The sequence below is a fragment of the Pleurodeles waltl genome, chromosome 2_2, assembly GCF_031143425.1.
Source record: "Pleurodeles waltl isolate 20211129_DDA chromosome 2_2, aPleWal1.hap1.20221129, whole genome shotgun sequence".
Classification (NCBI taxonomy): Eukaryota; Metazoa; Chordata; class Amphibia; order Caudata; family Salamandridae; genus Pleurodeles; species Pleurodeles waltl.
Genome location: NC_090439.1, coordinates 14,418,085 through 14,435,105, shown reverse-complemented (window position 1 = coordinate 14,435,105; position 17,021 = coordinate 14,418,085).

Genomic DNA, 17,021 nt, shown 5'->3' with positions numbered 1-17,021 from the left:
TACAACCCTGGCGGTCGGTGTTAAAGCGGCGGTAATAACGCCAACAGGCCGGCGAAAAAAAAAATGGGATTACGACGATGGCGGAAACCGCCAACATAGACAGCCACTTTAACACTCCGACCGCCACGGCGGTACAAACAAACAGCGCAGCGGTAACCGCCAACAGACAGGCGGAAGACAGTGTACCGCCCACCCTATCACAAGATGCCACCTTTTCCGGGGCGGAACCAATGCGATCAAAAAACACGGCAGAAGCAGTACACAGAAGGGGAAATCACTCACCTCTCCACACCACACGAGGAACCAGGACGCCATGGAGACAGAACTGCAGATCCTGCCAGCGATCGTCTTCCTGCTCCTCTATCAGGAGCTCCAGAGACGGCGGCGCCGACCCCGGTGAGTACTGCACCTACAACACAGGGGAGGGGGGAGGGAAAAGAGAGTGACACACACACGCAAAACGCAACAACCCCACCCCCACCCTCACCCACAACACCATACACACAAATACATGCTGCAACATTACATATACACCCCCTAACCCCTTTAATAACATAAGGACAAAAGTAATCGATTTGAACGATTGTAATCAACAAAAATCCAGTAGCCAAAACCCTAAATACAGTATATACAATTATGTACACCAACTACACAAGTCCGGATAGTGCACCAATCATTGTCCGTGGACCACTGGGCCAAAAATGCATGTGTGAGGCCCACACTCGATACCTGACTCCAAACTGAGAGAACACTGGAGGGGCATCAGATGGAAAATAAACAGGCACCTCAGGGGGAGGGGGGCACCTCAGCCTGATGAACGCACAACGCCACTGCTTCATGAGGGGGCTCCATGCCCATTGATGTATCCTGGGGAGTGCAAAGCCTCAGTCTCTCAAGTCTCTCCAGTGGGTGGGTTGCCCACTGCTTTATCCTGGGGAGTGCAAAGCCACAGTCTCTCAAGTCTTTTCAGTGGGTGGGTTGCTCACTGCTTCATCCTGGGGAGTGCAAAGCCACAGTCTCTCAAGTCTCTCCAATGGGTGGTTTGCCCACTGCTTTATCCTGGGGAGTGCCAAGCCACAGTATCACAAGTGGATGCCTTTCTCCACTGGTTCTGGAGAGGGCTTTGTGCCCAGAGTGCTTCATCCTGTCAAGGACTGAGGTAGTGGATGCCTTTCCCCACTCGTTCTGTAGGGGGCTTGATGCCCAGAGTTCTTCATCACTGCTCAGTGGCGGCAGTGCAGGTGGCGGACTCAATGACAGCGGTGCTGGCGGCAGGCTCTGAGGCGCTGCAAGTGGCGGTGCAGGTGGCAGTCTTCTCCGCCGTACAGGTTGGCGTTGACGTGGACAGAAGGTGTGACACTGGTCCCTCAGTTGGTGCCACCGTGCCCTCTACTGACCTGCCCTTCAGTTTCTGGCCCTTCCCCACCCTAGATGGTGGCACAGCTGTCTTGCCACTCTCGCCTTTCGTTTTCCCTGAGCCCTTGGTGGCAGGTGTTTTCTGCTTCTCCCTCTGGGATGTAGGCAACATTTTTAGTTTAGCAGGTGACGGAATGTCCTTGCCTTTGCTCCGTGACACACTGGCAGCCCTGATGGTGGGCGCACTCCAATAGTCCTTAGTTCCAGGCACCACTGTGCTTGGGGATGTGGTGGCTGAGGTGCTGGGTTGGGACCTGGAAAGCCTGGCCCCAGGAAAAGTTTTTTAGACACACTGGGATGGGTAGATGGAGGGGGTTTGGGAGTAGAGGTAGAGGTAGTGGTTATAGGAGGTGTACGTCTGCTGAATTTGGGTGAAAGTGCATAAGCTGGAGGCTGTTGTGAGGTGGACGGCTGTTGGTTGGGTGTGTGCCTGTGTTTGTGTACTTTGGGAGGAGGGCTCACAGACACACTGGTAGAGGACACAGGGGATGTGTGAATGGTAGTGGGGGTGGTGATGGGCGTGATGGTGATGGAGGTAGTGGTTGAAGATGTAGTGCATGCAGGTGTGAGTGGAGACGAGACTGGGAGGAAGGAGGGAGATGTGGAGGAGGGGGAAACAGTGGAGGCAGTGGATGTTGGTATGTCTGCATGGGTATGATGCTTGTGTGAGTGCCTGTGGGATGTGTGGTGCTTATGTTTGCCTGAGACACTTTGGGGGTCATGGACCGCCAGGGCCGGGACCGCGGAAGCACCACCAACAGGCTGGCGGTGCTTCCTGGGCCATTCTGACCGCAGCGGTAAAGCCGGGGTCAGAAAAGGGGAACCGGCGGTTTCCCGCCGGTTTTCCCCTGGCCCAGGGAATCCTCCATGGCGGCGCTGCTTGCAGCACCGCCATGGGGATTCCAACCCCCTTCCCGCCATCCCGTTCCTGGCGGTTTTTACCACCAGGAACAGGATGGCGGGAACGGGTGTTGTGGGGCCCCTGGGGGCCCCTGCACTGCCCATGCCACATGGGCAGTGCAGGGGCCCCCTAACAGGGCCCCATAATGATTGTCAGTGTCTGCTTTGCAGACACTAAAAATCGCGACGGGTGCCACTGCACCCGTCACACCCCAGCAACTCCGCCGGCTCCATTCGGAGCCGGCTTCATCGTTGCTGGGTCTTTCCCGCTGGGCCGGCGGGCGGCCTTTTGGCGGTAGCCCGCCGGCCCAGCTGGAAAGCCAGAATGACCGCGCGGTCTTTTGACCGCGGTGCGGTCATTCGGCGGTTCCCGCCAGGCAGGCGGCTACCGCCGCCCGCCGCGGTTGGAATGACCGCCTTTGTGTGTTGAGGTGTGTGCATGCTGATCTGATGGTGTGCTTGGGATAGGCAGAGGTACAGGGGATTGGGTCTGGGTGGAGAAAGTTGGAGGAGGGAGGCTGGACACAGGGACAATGGCTGCCATCAGTGCTGAGGCCAGAGCCTGAAATGCTCTCTGTTGGGCTGCCTGGCCAGAATTAATGCCCTCCAGGTATGCATTTTTTGTTGCAAATGCCTCTCAACACCCTGGATGGCATTCACAATGGTAGACTGCCCAACAGTGAGCGATCTCAGGAGGTCAATAGCCTCCTACTAAGGACAGCAGGGCTGACTGGGGGCCTGAGGTGCCTGGGGCGAAGGAGATCCCTACCCTCCTGGGTGAGCGGGCATGGGACACACGCTGAGGGGCTGCTGGGAGGTCGTGCTGGTAGGCGGGGTGGCTGCTGTACCTGTTCATGCAGGGGGCACAGAGGGGCCCAACACTGCAAGGGAGCTCCCATCAGAGGAGGAATCACTGTCGCTGGCCTCTGCTCCTGTCCCCGCCATGGAGCTCCCCTCACCCTCCATCCCACTGGTGGTTTAAGACTCCGTTGTTTCGCCCTCCAGGGCCAAGTGGGATGCAGCTCCCTCCTGCTCTGGTGCCACTACTCCTCCGTCTGATGATGCTATTGCACACAAGAACAGGGAGACCACAAAAAGGGGGGGGGAGACAAAAGAAAGACATGTTCAGTGCATGCAACACCACTATAGTTGGCGGACACTACAGACACAGCAGACCTCTGCACTACGCCATGCACTTACAGCTCTTAGATTATTCACAGGGCCATGGGGTACAAGGCCTATGCCCGATTGCTGCACACATGGAAGTCACAGGAGCCTGACTATGTGTAAATGGCACTAACCACTAGTGTGGTTGGGGTGCCACTGAGCCTGCCTCATAAGAGACCTTGCCTACCAAGCCGCCCTGGCCTAGGGGAACCCACCTCCCCTACCCAGACACCTCGTAATGCACGCAGAGTCAGATAATTGTGACTGTACTCACCCCCTTGTGGCTTCTGTGATGCCCTCAAGTGCCCCTCCAACTCTGGATACGCCACCACCAGGATCCGGAACATCAGGGGGGTCATGGTGCGATGGGCACCCCTCCCACGTTGGGAGGCCATCCCCAGCTGGGCCTCCGCCGTCTTCTTGCTCCAGCGGCGAATGTCCTCGCATCTTTTCCGGCAGTGGGTGCTCCATCTGTGGTGGATCACCAGGGTTCGGACGTCCTTGGAGATGGCACACCAAATATCCTTCTTCTGGTGGGCGCTGACACAGAGGAATAGTACAGGGGAAAAGGATAATCTTTACCCGTCCGGACCGTCATACTCATTGGCCCACGTTCCCACCCTTGCCCTGACGCACATACACTCACTGTCCGCTCATGCAGGCCCCAGTCCCCCTCCCATGTATCTTCCATCCACACCACTCCAAACAGGCATTGCCCATGCAGCATGCTCACAGTGTACTCACCTGTTTGTCTGGAGCACCGTAGAGTAGCGTGTACTGGGAGAGAATCCCATCCACTAACTTCTCCAACTCCTCCAAAGTGAAGGCAGGGGCCCTTTCTCCCGACACATGAGCCATCGTCGCTTCCAGACCCAGGTCACAGCAGCACTTGCAGTGTAGGTCCTCTCCTGTCGAAGGCCAGGTATCAAGTGAGTGAACAGACAGAAAATGACGGTCACGTCTGCGGCAGTGCGTACCTTCACCGCCGCGTACATCGTCATTGGCTCCTGGGACCCATAGGGTCCAATGTTAACCAATGCAGAATTGCGCCGCGGTCTTCGACCGCCTACCGCAGCGGTGTTGAACGCCAGCGCAGTTACCTCATATCCCCTTCAGTGTGCCACATGGCATTAATAATAACTGTGTCACACCTATCTAAGCCTTGCATACAGACAGTAACAGGCACATTGCGGATTAATAAATGTGTGCTAATGACAGTTTGTAATACCTCAGTGTTGGCTGACTCTCTGCTTGCTGTTCTCGTCCATAGGGCACGTCCGCTGGGGGAGGTGATGAGATGGCAGCATCCTCCGGTGTACAGACCGCTGGTGGACCTGTCGACAATGAAAGAGAGACACGTAATAGTCACCTACAGACTTGATCGTGCAACAATCCATGAACTGTGTGCCCAGTTGGAGCCAGGCCTGATGTCAGCTATCCGCCATCCCACAGGGATCCCCCCTCTAGTGCAGGTCCTATCACTACTCCATTTCCTGGCAAGTGGGTCTTTTCAAACTACAGTGGCCATTGCATCAGGGATGTCCCACCCAAAGTTCTCTAACGTGTTGTCCAGAGTGTTGTCTGCCCTGCTGAAACACATGCACAGCTACATTCTTTTCCCTCAGGTGGAGGATTTGCCTACAGTGAAAGGTGACTTCTATGCCCTGGGACATATCCCCAACATCATAGGTGCCATTGATGGGACACATGTGGCCTTGGTACCCCCCCGCAGGAGTGAATAGGTGTACAGACACCGGAAGAGCTACCATTCGATGAATGTGCAGATGGTGTGTTTGGCTGACCAGTACATCTCCCATGTGAATGTCAAGTTTCCTGGCTTAGTGCATGACGCTTACATTCTGAGGAATAGCAGCATCCCTTATGTGATGGGGCAACTTCAGAGGCACCGTGTGTGGCTAATAAGTGAGGACAAGGACCCTATACCCTGTGAATAGTTGTCTGGGTCTGGGGTTGTCCCTACGGGTTAGTGTGTGTCTAACAGTTGTCCCTCAATATTTTCAGGTGACTCTGATTACCCCAACCTGTCATGGCTACTGACCCCAGTGAGAAATCCCAGGACAAAGGCAGAGGAACGCTACAATGAGTCACATGGGCGAACTCGGAGGATTATAGAAAGAACGTTCGGCCTCTTGAAGTCCAAGATTCGGTGCCTCCACATGACAGGTGGTTCTCTCTTCTACTCACCAAAGAAGGTGTGCCAGATCATCGTGGCCTGCTGAATGCTGCACAACCTGGCTTTGCGACGACAAGTGCCTTTTCTGCAGGAGGATGGCCCAGCTGGCGGTCTTGTGGCAGCTGTGGAGCCTGTGGACAGTGAAGAAGAGGAGGCAGAAGAAGAGGATATCGACAACAGAAACAACGTTATCCAGCAATACTTGCAGTGAGACACGGGTAAGAAGATATCACTGCCTCCCACATCTCATACTATTGTTTGACCTATTATAAGTCTGTCATTTTCACCCAGTGTATGGACCCTGACTTGTCACTTTGCCTTTCCATTTAACAGATGTGGGTCCCGCTTTGTGACCTCTGCTATATTTCCTCATGGACTAGAGCTGTATTACATTGGTATGTTGACATTTAAATTGACATTGCTATATTCCATAGTTATTGCAATTACAGATTTGTGAAGGCACAGACTGACTCCAGATTGTTTTGTGATTGATGTGTGTTTATTTTTGTGCAAATAAGTGGAGGGGGTTGTAAAATGGTCAGGGGTGATGGTGGAGGAATGTCCATGGCAGAGTCCAGTCTATTTGTTTCACAGGTGCATTGCCCAAAGGGGCATAGGAAGTGGAGCAAGGGCAGTTGAAGGATGGACAGGGTGACAAAGTGTGACAGAAGGATGACATTCAGGGGGGTCTAATTTCCTGGCGGTGGTCTTGGCAATGTTCTCTGTCTTGTTCCTGGATCTCAGGGACTGTTTGCAGGGTGGCTCTCCATCTGCAGGGGGTGGGGCGCTGGTGTCGTGGTCCTGTGGTGGTGCCTCCTGTCTACTAGCACCGGCGGAGGTGGTGGGCTGTTCATCATCCAGGCTAGTGTCAGGGGCCCCTTGTTGTGCGACAGTGTCCCTCCTGGTGTTGACAAGGTCCTGCAGCACCCCTACAATGGTGACCAGGGTAGTGTTGATGGACTTGAGTTCCTCCCTGATCCCCAGATAGTGTTCCTCCTACAGCCACTGGGTCTCCTGAAACTTGGCCAGTACTGTTGCCATCGTCTCCTGGGAATGATGGTACGCTCCCATGATGTTGGAGAGAGCCTCATGGAGAGTGGGTTCCCTGGGCCTGTCCTCCCCCTGTCGCACAGCAGTCCTCCCAGTTCCCCTGTTTTCCTGTTCCTCTGTCCCCTGAACCATGTACCCACTGCCACTGCCCCCAGGTCCCAGATTTTCTTGGTTGGTGGGTTTGCCTGGGTTCCCTGTAGTGGTGGACACACTGCTGCTTGACGTGTCCTGGGGACAGAGGTATGGGCCCGCTTGGTGGGTGCTGTGCTGGTGTTTCCTGAGGGGAGAAGCTCTGTGGTGGCTTGTGACAGTGTCAGGGGAACCGACTGTCCTGAGGTCCCAGATGAGCCGGCGGGTCATTTTGAACCAGTTGTGCAGAGCTGCTGTCATCACTGTGGGCCTCTTCTGTGGGGGGACTGGACATGTCTGGAACCTCCTGTCCGGTGACGTTGGTTAGGGGTCCTGCAGGGGTGTAAAGGCATGATTATTGCATCTGTGTGTACCATTGTGTGCAATAGGTGAGTGACCCTGTACTCCAGTGCTTGCATTCTTGTCTAGGTCCTTGTGTGATATTTGGTTTGGGGTCTGTGTGGGTATCTGTTGTGGACATGCTTTGGTGATGGGTGTCCATGCTTTGGTGTTGCATGCAGGGCTTGGTGTTGGGAAATGTGGGTTGTGATAGGGGGACATATGTGAGGTGTTGGAGAGATGGGGGTGAGGGTGAGAGTGGGGGTACGTGATGGCATGCAGGTAGGGTGGGGGATGTTATAGTTAAGAGTTGCCTTACCAGAGTCCATTCCTCCTGCTACTCCTGCGAGGCCCTCAGGATGCAGTATTGCCAAGAATTGCTCCTTCCATGTTGTTTGTTGTGGGGGAGGAGGTGGGGGTCCACCGCCAGTCTTCTGTACTGCAATCTGGTGTCTGGAGACCATGGAACACAACTTCCCCCGTAGGGTGTTCTACCTCTTCCTGATGTCATCCCGTGTTCTGGAGTGCTGTCCCACTGCGTTGACCCTGTCAACGATTCTGCACCATAGCTCCATCTTCCTAGCAATGGAGGTGTGCTGCACCTGTGATCTGAATAGCTGTGGCTCTACCCGGCCGATTTCCTCCACCATGACCCTAAGCTCATCCTCAGAGAACCTGGGGTGTCGTTGAGGTGCTGTGATGTGGTGTGGGTGATGTGTGAGGTGGTGTCTCTTCTGATGTGTGGGGGAAGTTTGTGTGTGTTGTCTGAGGTGCGTGGATGTTGTGTGAGAGATGATGTTGTGTGACTGTGGATGCTAGTGTTGTTTCTGGTGGTGTCTCTCTCTGGCCTTCTATCGCAATGCTGGTTGTAAGGGTTTTTGGATGATGTGAATGTGTGTTTTATATTGGAGTGGGTGTGTGGGAGTGGTGTGTGTATGTGTATCAGGTGTGTGTATTTCAATTTGTCCAAGGTGGTTGTGTTTTGTATATGTGTGTGTATTTTGAGTGGATTTGTGGGTCGTGATAGTGTGGGCGTATTCCTGTTGGCGTGATAGTGGAGGTTTTGTTATCGCCAGTTTATCACTGACCTTTGGTGTGGCGGACTTGTGTGTGTGTCTGGATTTTGGCAGATTCCGAGCTGTGGGTCGTAATAGCTGTAGCGGAATTCCGCCGCCTCAGCGGTGTGTTGGCGGTCTTCTGCACGGCTGTAAGTGGAATTTACCACCAATATTGTAATGAGGGCCTCAATCTTGTGTCTGGCCCAGTTTAACAAACTATTAATGGAAACCGAATGGCCCAAAGCGAAGAAGGCTGCCATTTTTTATCGAGGCCTTCAGGATGAAGTAAAAGATGCCTTAGCTCAAATTCTGGATAGACCCACATAGATTTAAAAAATAGTCGACCTAGTGTTACAAATTGATCAATGTCTCTATGAATAAAGGTCTGAAAAGAGAAGACATTTTCATCCTCCTCCTCCCTGTTTTGAGAGAAGAAAAATGGAGATCAGCAAGTATTCAGATTCTAATTTGGTTGAAGAAAATTATGCAAATTGGCAATATTAGTATTCTAAAAAAGAAAAAGAGAAAGAGGCATGGAAACTATGTATGTACTGTGGGCAGGCAGGTCACTTTGCTAGAGAATATCCAAATAAACCTAAACAGAGTAACCAGGGAAATGAGAAACTGTATCAGTGAAAAGGATTGTCCTCGTGAGAGTCCAACACGATGCAACTTCTGAAAAGCAACAAATCGCTAACAGGATACAGGCTACACCCTGCATCTCATGGTATCTTTTAAAATTAAGTTCCGTGACCAAGAACTCCAAGATGTTTCTGTCATGATTGATTATGGAGCCACTGGAAACTTTTGTGACATCATATATACCAAAACATTGGTATATTGCTTTTTACAAAAAAAATTATCAGTCTGGCCTTAAGTGCAGTGGATGGCACCAACCTTTCCTCAGGACCTATAGCAGATGAATCTGAACTGATTGAGCTGATGGATAACAAGGGGCACTCTGAAGATTTAATTTGATCAATGTCCCTCAATTACAATTAGTATTAGGAATTCCTTGGTTAACAGAACACAACCCGGAATTCGACTGGGAAAAAGAACAGTTCAGATGCTGTCTACCTTTTATCAGGAACATTGTTACAAAACTTTAGAGAAGAATTTGAAGACATCTCAAGCTCGGATTCTAGCTACTCAATCAAATACACCCCGTAACACTGAGAAGGCAGAGATGGCCCTCGAATATAAAGACTTGGCTATGGTCTTTGACAAGTCAGAATCTGAAACGTTACCACTTCACAGACCCTACAACTGCAAGATTGAGTTGAAACCAAGAGTGAATTTATCTTGCAGCAGAATTTATGGACTCACTGAAAAACTCACTGAAGAAGAAAACCAATTTCTGAAAGAATTTCTGGAACAATATCATGCAAATGGATTTATTTGTCCTTACCAGTTTTCATGTCTTCTTCCCTCTTTTTTGATCCTGAGAAGAATGGGGAGCTGACAACCTCTATAGTCTACCGGGCCTTAAATGCAGAATCTGTGAAAAAGTTATATCCGTTGCCCTTGATTTCAGTGCTTTCAGATAAAGTGAAAGAGACAAAAATCTATACCAATTAGAACTTCATGGTGCTTGCCACTTAATCCGAGTGGCAGAAGCAGATGAGAGGAAGACTGCCTTTAGGGCCAGAGTTAGATTGTACTAACACCAAGTGATGCCCTATGGATTATGTAATGCCCCAGCTGCCTGCCAACATTTTGTTAATGATGTTGTAAGGGAGTTTTTGAACAGAGCTGCAGTGGTATATATTGACGGCATCTGGATTTTTATTGAAATATCTAAATGAACATGTGCAACTTGTGAGAGGCATCCTTAAGAAGCTGTTGGCAAACAACCTATAAATCAAACAAAAGTGTACTTTTCATGTGGAACAAGCGGAATTCCTAGGAATCATCTTGTTGGCTGATGGAGTCTCTATGGATCCAGCTAAAATTCAAGCAATTTTGAACTGTCCATCTCTCAAGATTGGCAAGGAAGTGCAAAGGTTCCTTGGATTTGCAAATTGCTATTGTCGCTTCATTAACGCATTTTTTGAAAGAATTGTTCAATTTCAGTGGTCTACCGAGGCAGAAGAAGTTTTTCAGTTTCAAGAAAGAGCTTTTACTAATGCTCCAATTTTACTTCGTCCAAATCCTCAAGAACTATTTTATGTGGAGGCAGATGCTTTGGTTTTGGCAATTCGAGGAGTAGTATCACAACAAACAAAGATACAGGTCAATTGCATCCAGTGACCTTCCAATCACAAAAACTAATCTTTCCAGAAGTGAATTACTCAATCTCTGACAAAGAATTATTAGCGGTCAAGGTTACCTTTCAGGAATGGCGCCACTATCTTCTTGGAGCTCACCATGTAATTACAGTGTTCACTGACAAAAAAAATACTTAGTTTTTCAAATCCACCAGAAAACTGACTCCTAGACAGTTGGGGTGGTCGCTATAATTAGTAAATTTTAATTTCACTGTCACCTATTGACCCGGTGAACGGAAAAGCAGATACTTTTCTAACAAAGATTAGAGGGACGTTATATTTAGGAAATAGATTTTTAAAAACCCCATAGAAATTCACTGAAAAACAAAGGTTAGAGGGATGTTATAGTTAAAAAAAGGCAATAAATCCAGCTGGACTCGAACATCCAAAGCTCAGTGTGAAGGTCTAGCGACCTTCAGACTGAGCTGTGGGGGCTGTCTTTATTTTTAAAAAAAAGCCTTTTATTGGCTACCTGGGACCACAATGGAGCCCTTAAGGGCTCTCCCTGCGGTCCCTCCTTCTTTATTTACTTATTTTTAAATTAAAAAAATATATTAATAATAATAAGCCCTTATGGGCTACCTGACACTGCAGGGGAAGTCTTAAGGCTTCAGCAGTACCTTTGCTTCAGCAAGCACAGAGCTGCTTTGACAGCAGCTCCGTGTTTGCTGAAGCATTTCATCTCTGTCCCCTGACACCAACTCATTGCACACGGTCAAACAGAAAGATTTCGATATGAACTTACCTTTGCATGGCAGGAGTTGTTTATCTCTGACTTGAGTATACAAGTGCATAGTTGAGGGGATCACAAATCTTGTATCATCCCAAAGGCGAACTGTATGTTGTGTGTGTGCCATTAAATATGCCTCTGTCAGGGAATGAAATATCCTTGTACTGCTACTAATGTTGACAGGAGGCAGACAGAGATCATATGTGTTTGGCAGCATAATGTTAATTAAACTCACTAGTTAAATTGACACGTTGACCATGTTTCACTACAGTGATGCCTAATGGCTCACTCACCTATTTCAAAGGTATGTTGCTCTGTGACACACTCACCTGTGACCAAAATCATGTTTTCTGAAATATGCGTGCATGATAACACCATGTGCAGATCACATGTGCATGTGCAATACACAAACAACAGAAACTTTGCAATGGGGAACAGTGTGCACATGCTGACTGTGTGTGTGCTTCTACAGTGTGCTCACCTCCAAACTTCTAGCACAGGTCAAAGGGAGTACAGTTCAAAAAGGTGTCAGATTACTTAGTGTATGTGCTGGAATTCATGATATTTGTTTCCTACTTAAATGTGTGGATCACAGTATAATATCCATAATGTACTGTGGCTGTAAACAAAGGGGCACATAAGGGGCATGCTCACACAGTGCAGCACAGATAGTCTCCTTGTGCCACAGGTATGTTTGAAAGCAAATTGCAAGAAATGTACAGTATTTAACAAAACACTTTAAAATCTTGCCTTCTCATCTTTGCCGGTGCTCAATTGGCTGCCTGGTCCCAAAGCAGGCACACTTGCACCATGGCACAAGGATGCAACAATTACATGGAGGAAGGCATGTGACCGTGAAGGTGCATCTTACTGTTGAGCAATATATACTGGGAGCCATAGTGCTCCATCTATGTGTGCTGCTGTACACACTACAGAAAGAAAAATGAAGCAATGAGGAGATGTTACGGCCTAACTCCATGAATGGCACTCCTGGGAAGGTACTACTTACCTATGCATTTGCAGGTTTGCCTGGTGTAGTATGAGTTTAGTTGTATAAATTACCATTTGATGTGAATGGATATACACATGCAAAGGTCAAGAAATCTCTCCCTGGTGCAGAGTAAGGCAATGCAGGGAATTTCTACATACTGTGACACATGTGATTATTGACACTTGTCTGCGCTACTCAAGTTGGCTTTGTTATGCTCAAACAATATGCAAACAGATTTGCTAAACACATTTACCATTGTGCATGTGCCACAAACATTGCTTCAGACATATTTCCCTGACTGTAGATGGGTTGTACCACCACATTATATGATGGAAGTTGCCTAGTTTAGTGTTCAAATGGCTTCTGGACAATCACAGGTGCCATATTGGTCTTACACCATATCTGTCATATTCATCCAGTAAATCGGTAAGCTGGCTGCCACATACACTGTAACCTGGCTAAACATGCCAGTCTCTTTGCTTCCCTGAGTGTTGCATCCATAACACATCTTATGGCAGAAATCTTGACATATGGTCTGAATGTAGCTATTGTGCATTATAAGGAATACAATAGTGTTCCTCATAGGCATAGTAACGCTATTTATTTGGCAAAACCTGCCTACACCGCAACTACCTATGTTCACCCAAGCATACTACAAACCTCCGAAGGAAGAAAAACTTGTAAATGTCTCTACACATTACAATATTTATGGTCCTATAGTATAGTAGTTATCATGTTCACTTCACACATTACAATATTTATGTGTTTTACAATAAAACAATTTTTCACTATATATGTCACTACTTAGAAGGTAAAAGCTCACACACAGGCACACTATGGGGGTCATTCTAACCCTGGCGGTCGGTGATAAAGCGGCGGCCAACCCGCCAACAGGCAGGCGGTCCAAAAAATGGAATTCTGACCCTGGCGGGAACCGCCAACACAGCCCGCCACATTAACACTCCGACCGCCACGGCAGGACCGACAAAAAGCGCGGCGGTCACCGCCAACAGGCAGGCGGCAGACAATGTACCGCCCACCCTATCACAACTCACCAATCCGCCACCTTTTCCGGGGCGGGAGCCCCGCCGATAAAAACACGGCGGAAACAGACTACGAACGGGAAAACGCTCACCTATACACACTCCACGAGGAAGGAGGACAGCATGGAGCCCGAATTCCACATCCTACCGGCTATTGTCTACCTGCTCATCTACCAGGAGTACGAACGCCGGCGCAGACGACAATGGTGAGTACTGCACCTACGACACAGGGGAGGGGGGAGGAGGAAAGCTTACGGGCACACACATACGCGATACACCCACCCCCCCAACCCACCCCCCCAATACCTACACACCAATGCAGAGCAACAAGTCAGAGTGACACCACCCAAACCCCCCGGAAGAATGCAAAGACATAATTCAAATGAAGTTTAACATTTATGAATAAAATAGGTTCATTTAAGTCATGGTAAATATGCCATATGAAATATACAAAATAAATAATGAACATAGTGCAAAGTATAAACATAGTCAATAAGTCCTGCACAGTCCGTTCAATATCCATAGTCCGTGGGCCAATGTGTACAAACACATGGGCAAAGCCCACACAGGAGACCGGAAACCATTGGAGAGAACATTGCTGGGGCATCAGATGAGAAAACAACAGGCACCTCAGGGGGAAGGGAAAGGGGGCACCTCAGCCACATGAGTCCACGACGCCAGATCCACGAGGGGCCTCCATGCCCACTGTACCATCCTGGGGAGTGCAAAGCCACAGTCCATCAGATGGATAACCGACTCCACTGGTATTGGAGGAGGCATGGTGCCCAGAGTGCTTCGTGAACACCTGCTCGACACAGAACCGGCACTGTCAATGGACCAGCGGTGCTTGAGACGGCGGTGCCCAGCGGAGCGGTGCTTGAGATAAAGGGCCCAGCGGAGCGGTGCTTGAGATGAAGGGCCCAGCGGAGCGGTGCTTGAGATGAAGGGCCCAGCGGAGCGGTGCTTGAGATGAAGGGCCCAGCGGAGCAGTGCTTGAGAGGAAGGCCCCAGCGGAGCGGTGCTTGAGATGAAGGGCCCAGCGGAGCGGTGCTTGACAGGAAGGGCCCAGCGGAGTGGTGCTTGAGATGAAGGGCCCAGCGGAGCGGTGCTTGACAGGAAGGCCCCAGCGGAGCGGTGCTTGAGACGGCGGTGCCCAGCGGAGCGGTGCTTGAGATGAAGGGCCCAGCGGAGCGGTGCTTGAGAGGAAGGGCCCAGCGGAGCGGTGCTTGAGATGAAGGCCCCAGCGGAGCGGTGCTTGACAGGAAGGGCCCAGCGGAGCGGTGCTTGAGATGAAGGGCCCAGCGGAGCGGTGCTTGAGAGGAAGGCCCCAGCGGAGCGGTGCTTGAGATGAAGGGCCCAGCGGAGCGGTGCTTGACAGGAAGGGCCCAGCGGAGCGGTGCTTGAGATGAAGGGCCCAGCGGAGCGGTGCTTGACAGGAAGGCCCCAGCGGAGCGGTGCTTGAGACGGCGGTGCCCAGCGGAGCGGTGCTTGAGATGAAGGGCCCAGCGGAGCGGTGCTTGAGAGGAAGGCCCCAGCGGAGCGGTGCTTGAGATGAAGGGCCCAGCGGAGCGGTGCTTGACAGGAAGGGCCCAGCGGAGCGGTGCTTGAGATGAAGGGCCCAGCGGAGCAGTGCTTGACAGGAAGGCCCCAGCGGAGGGTGCTTGAGACGGCGGTGCCCAGCGGAGCGGTGCTTGAGATGAAGGGCCCAGCGGAGCGGTGCTTGAGACGGCGGGCCCTGTTCAGCGGTGCTCCTCACGGCAGGGCCCTGTTCAGCGGTGCCTGTCTTGGCGGGGCCCTCTTCAGCGGTGCTCCTCACGGCGGGGCCCTGTTCAGCGGTGCTCTTCACGGCGGGGCCCTGTTCAGCGGTGCCTGTCTTGGCAGGGCCCTCTTCAGCGGTGCTTGTCCTGTCTTTCAAGGGCGCCAGACCTGGCCAAGACTCCCCGCTTAGTCGCCCTCTGACCTTGCGGTAGCGGGGCCCTCCTGTGATGGAGTCTTGTGCCCGTGGGTGTCGTCCGTCACACCCGGTATGGGGCTGGTGGGGCCCTCCTGGTGCGCTCGGCTGCTGCATGTCTTCTCCGCCCTGCTGCCCTTGCCCTCCTTCGCTGCAGCTCTCGGGCCCTTGCCTCCCTTAGATGATGTGGCAGGTGACGTGGCAAGGCCACTCTCCGTGGTGGCAGCCGTCTCAGGCTTTTCGCGCCGGCCCTTAAGTTTTCTTGTCCTCTTCCCAGGGGGTGGGCTGGCTGTCCCCTTGCTGCTGGCCGATGTTCCTTCCCTAGGAGCTGGTGGACTCCAATAGCCCTGCACTATGGTGATACTAGATGCAGGGCTGGTGGTGGCTGAGGTGCTCTTTGGACTCTTCCCAGATGGAGGGGGTGAATCAGGTGATGCAAAGAGGTTAATTTTGGAGAGGAAAAGTTTTTTAGGAGCAATGGGAACGGTAGGTGCAGTGGGTATGGGAGTGGAGGAAGAGGATGTGGTTGTAGGAGAGTCAAGTGTGCTGTCTTTGGGTGCAGGTGCTTGGGCTGGAGGCTGTCGTGAGGTGGATGGCTGTTGGGTGGGTGGCTGCCTGCGTTTGTGTGGTTTGGAAGAGGGGGTGACAGACACAGTGGGAGAGGACACAGAGGACGTGTAAATGGCAGTGGGGGTGGTGACTGCACCTGTGCTGACTGTAATGGAGGGTTTTCTGGTGATGGAAGTACTGGCTGATGGTGGTGTGCATGCAGGTGTGAGTGGAGACGTCACAGGGATGGAGGAGGGAGACGAGGAGGAGGGGGACACAGAGGTGGTAGTGACTGTTGGCATGTCTGCATCTGGATGTTGTTTGTGTGAATGCTTGTGGGATCTGTGGTGCTTATGTCTGGATGAGCTGCCCTTGGGTGTTGAGGTCTGTGCAGGCTGGTCTGATGGTGTGGATGGGATAGGCTGAGGAACAGGAGACTGGGACTGGGTGGAGGGAGTTAGAAGAGGGAGGCTGGAGACAGGGACAATGGCTGCCGTCAATGCTGAGGCCAGAGCGTTGAACGATCGCTGATGGGCAGCCTGACCCGAATGAATGCCCTCCAGGTATGCATTGCTCAGATGCACCTCCCTTTCCACCCCCTGGATGGCATTCAAAAGGGTAGACTGCCCAACAATGAGCGTCCGGAGGAGGTCAATGACCTCCTCACTGAGGGCAGCAGGGTTAACTGGGGCAGGGCCTGAGGTGCCTGGGGCGAAGGAGATGCCCGTCTTGGTGCGCGAGCGGGCACGGGGCGAACGCTGAGGGGCTGCTTGGAGGGCGGAGCTGGTGCGCTGGGTGGCGGCTGTACCTGTAGTTGCGGTGGGCACGGATGTTGCCGCCACCGCAAGGGAGCTCCCTTCCGAGGACGTGTCGGTGTCGCTGACGTCTCCACGGGTCCCCGTTGTGGAGCTCCCCTCGCCCTCCGTCTCACTGCTGAACTCGGAGTCCGTTGCATGGCCCTCCGGGGCCATGTGAGATGCAGCTCCCTCGTGCACCGATGCCACTTCTCCTCCTCCTGATGATGCTAATGCACACATGCACAGGAAGAAAAAGAAAATGGGTGGGGGGGAAAAATGAAGACAGGTTGAGTGCATGCATTGGCAACACCGTTGGCGGAGAGGACAGACACAGAAGCCCCCTGAACTACGCTGCGCAATCGGGGTACACTACTCAGTTCTTGTGACTAGGCCTACAGGTCTATGGACGACAAATGCACACATGGGTGATGCAGGACCAT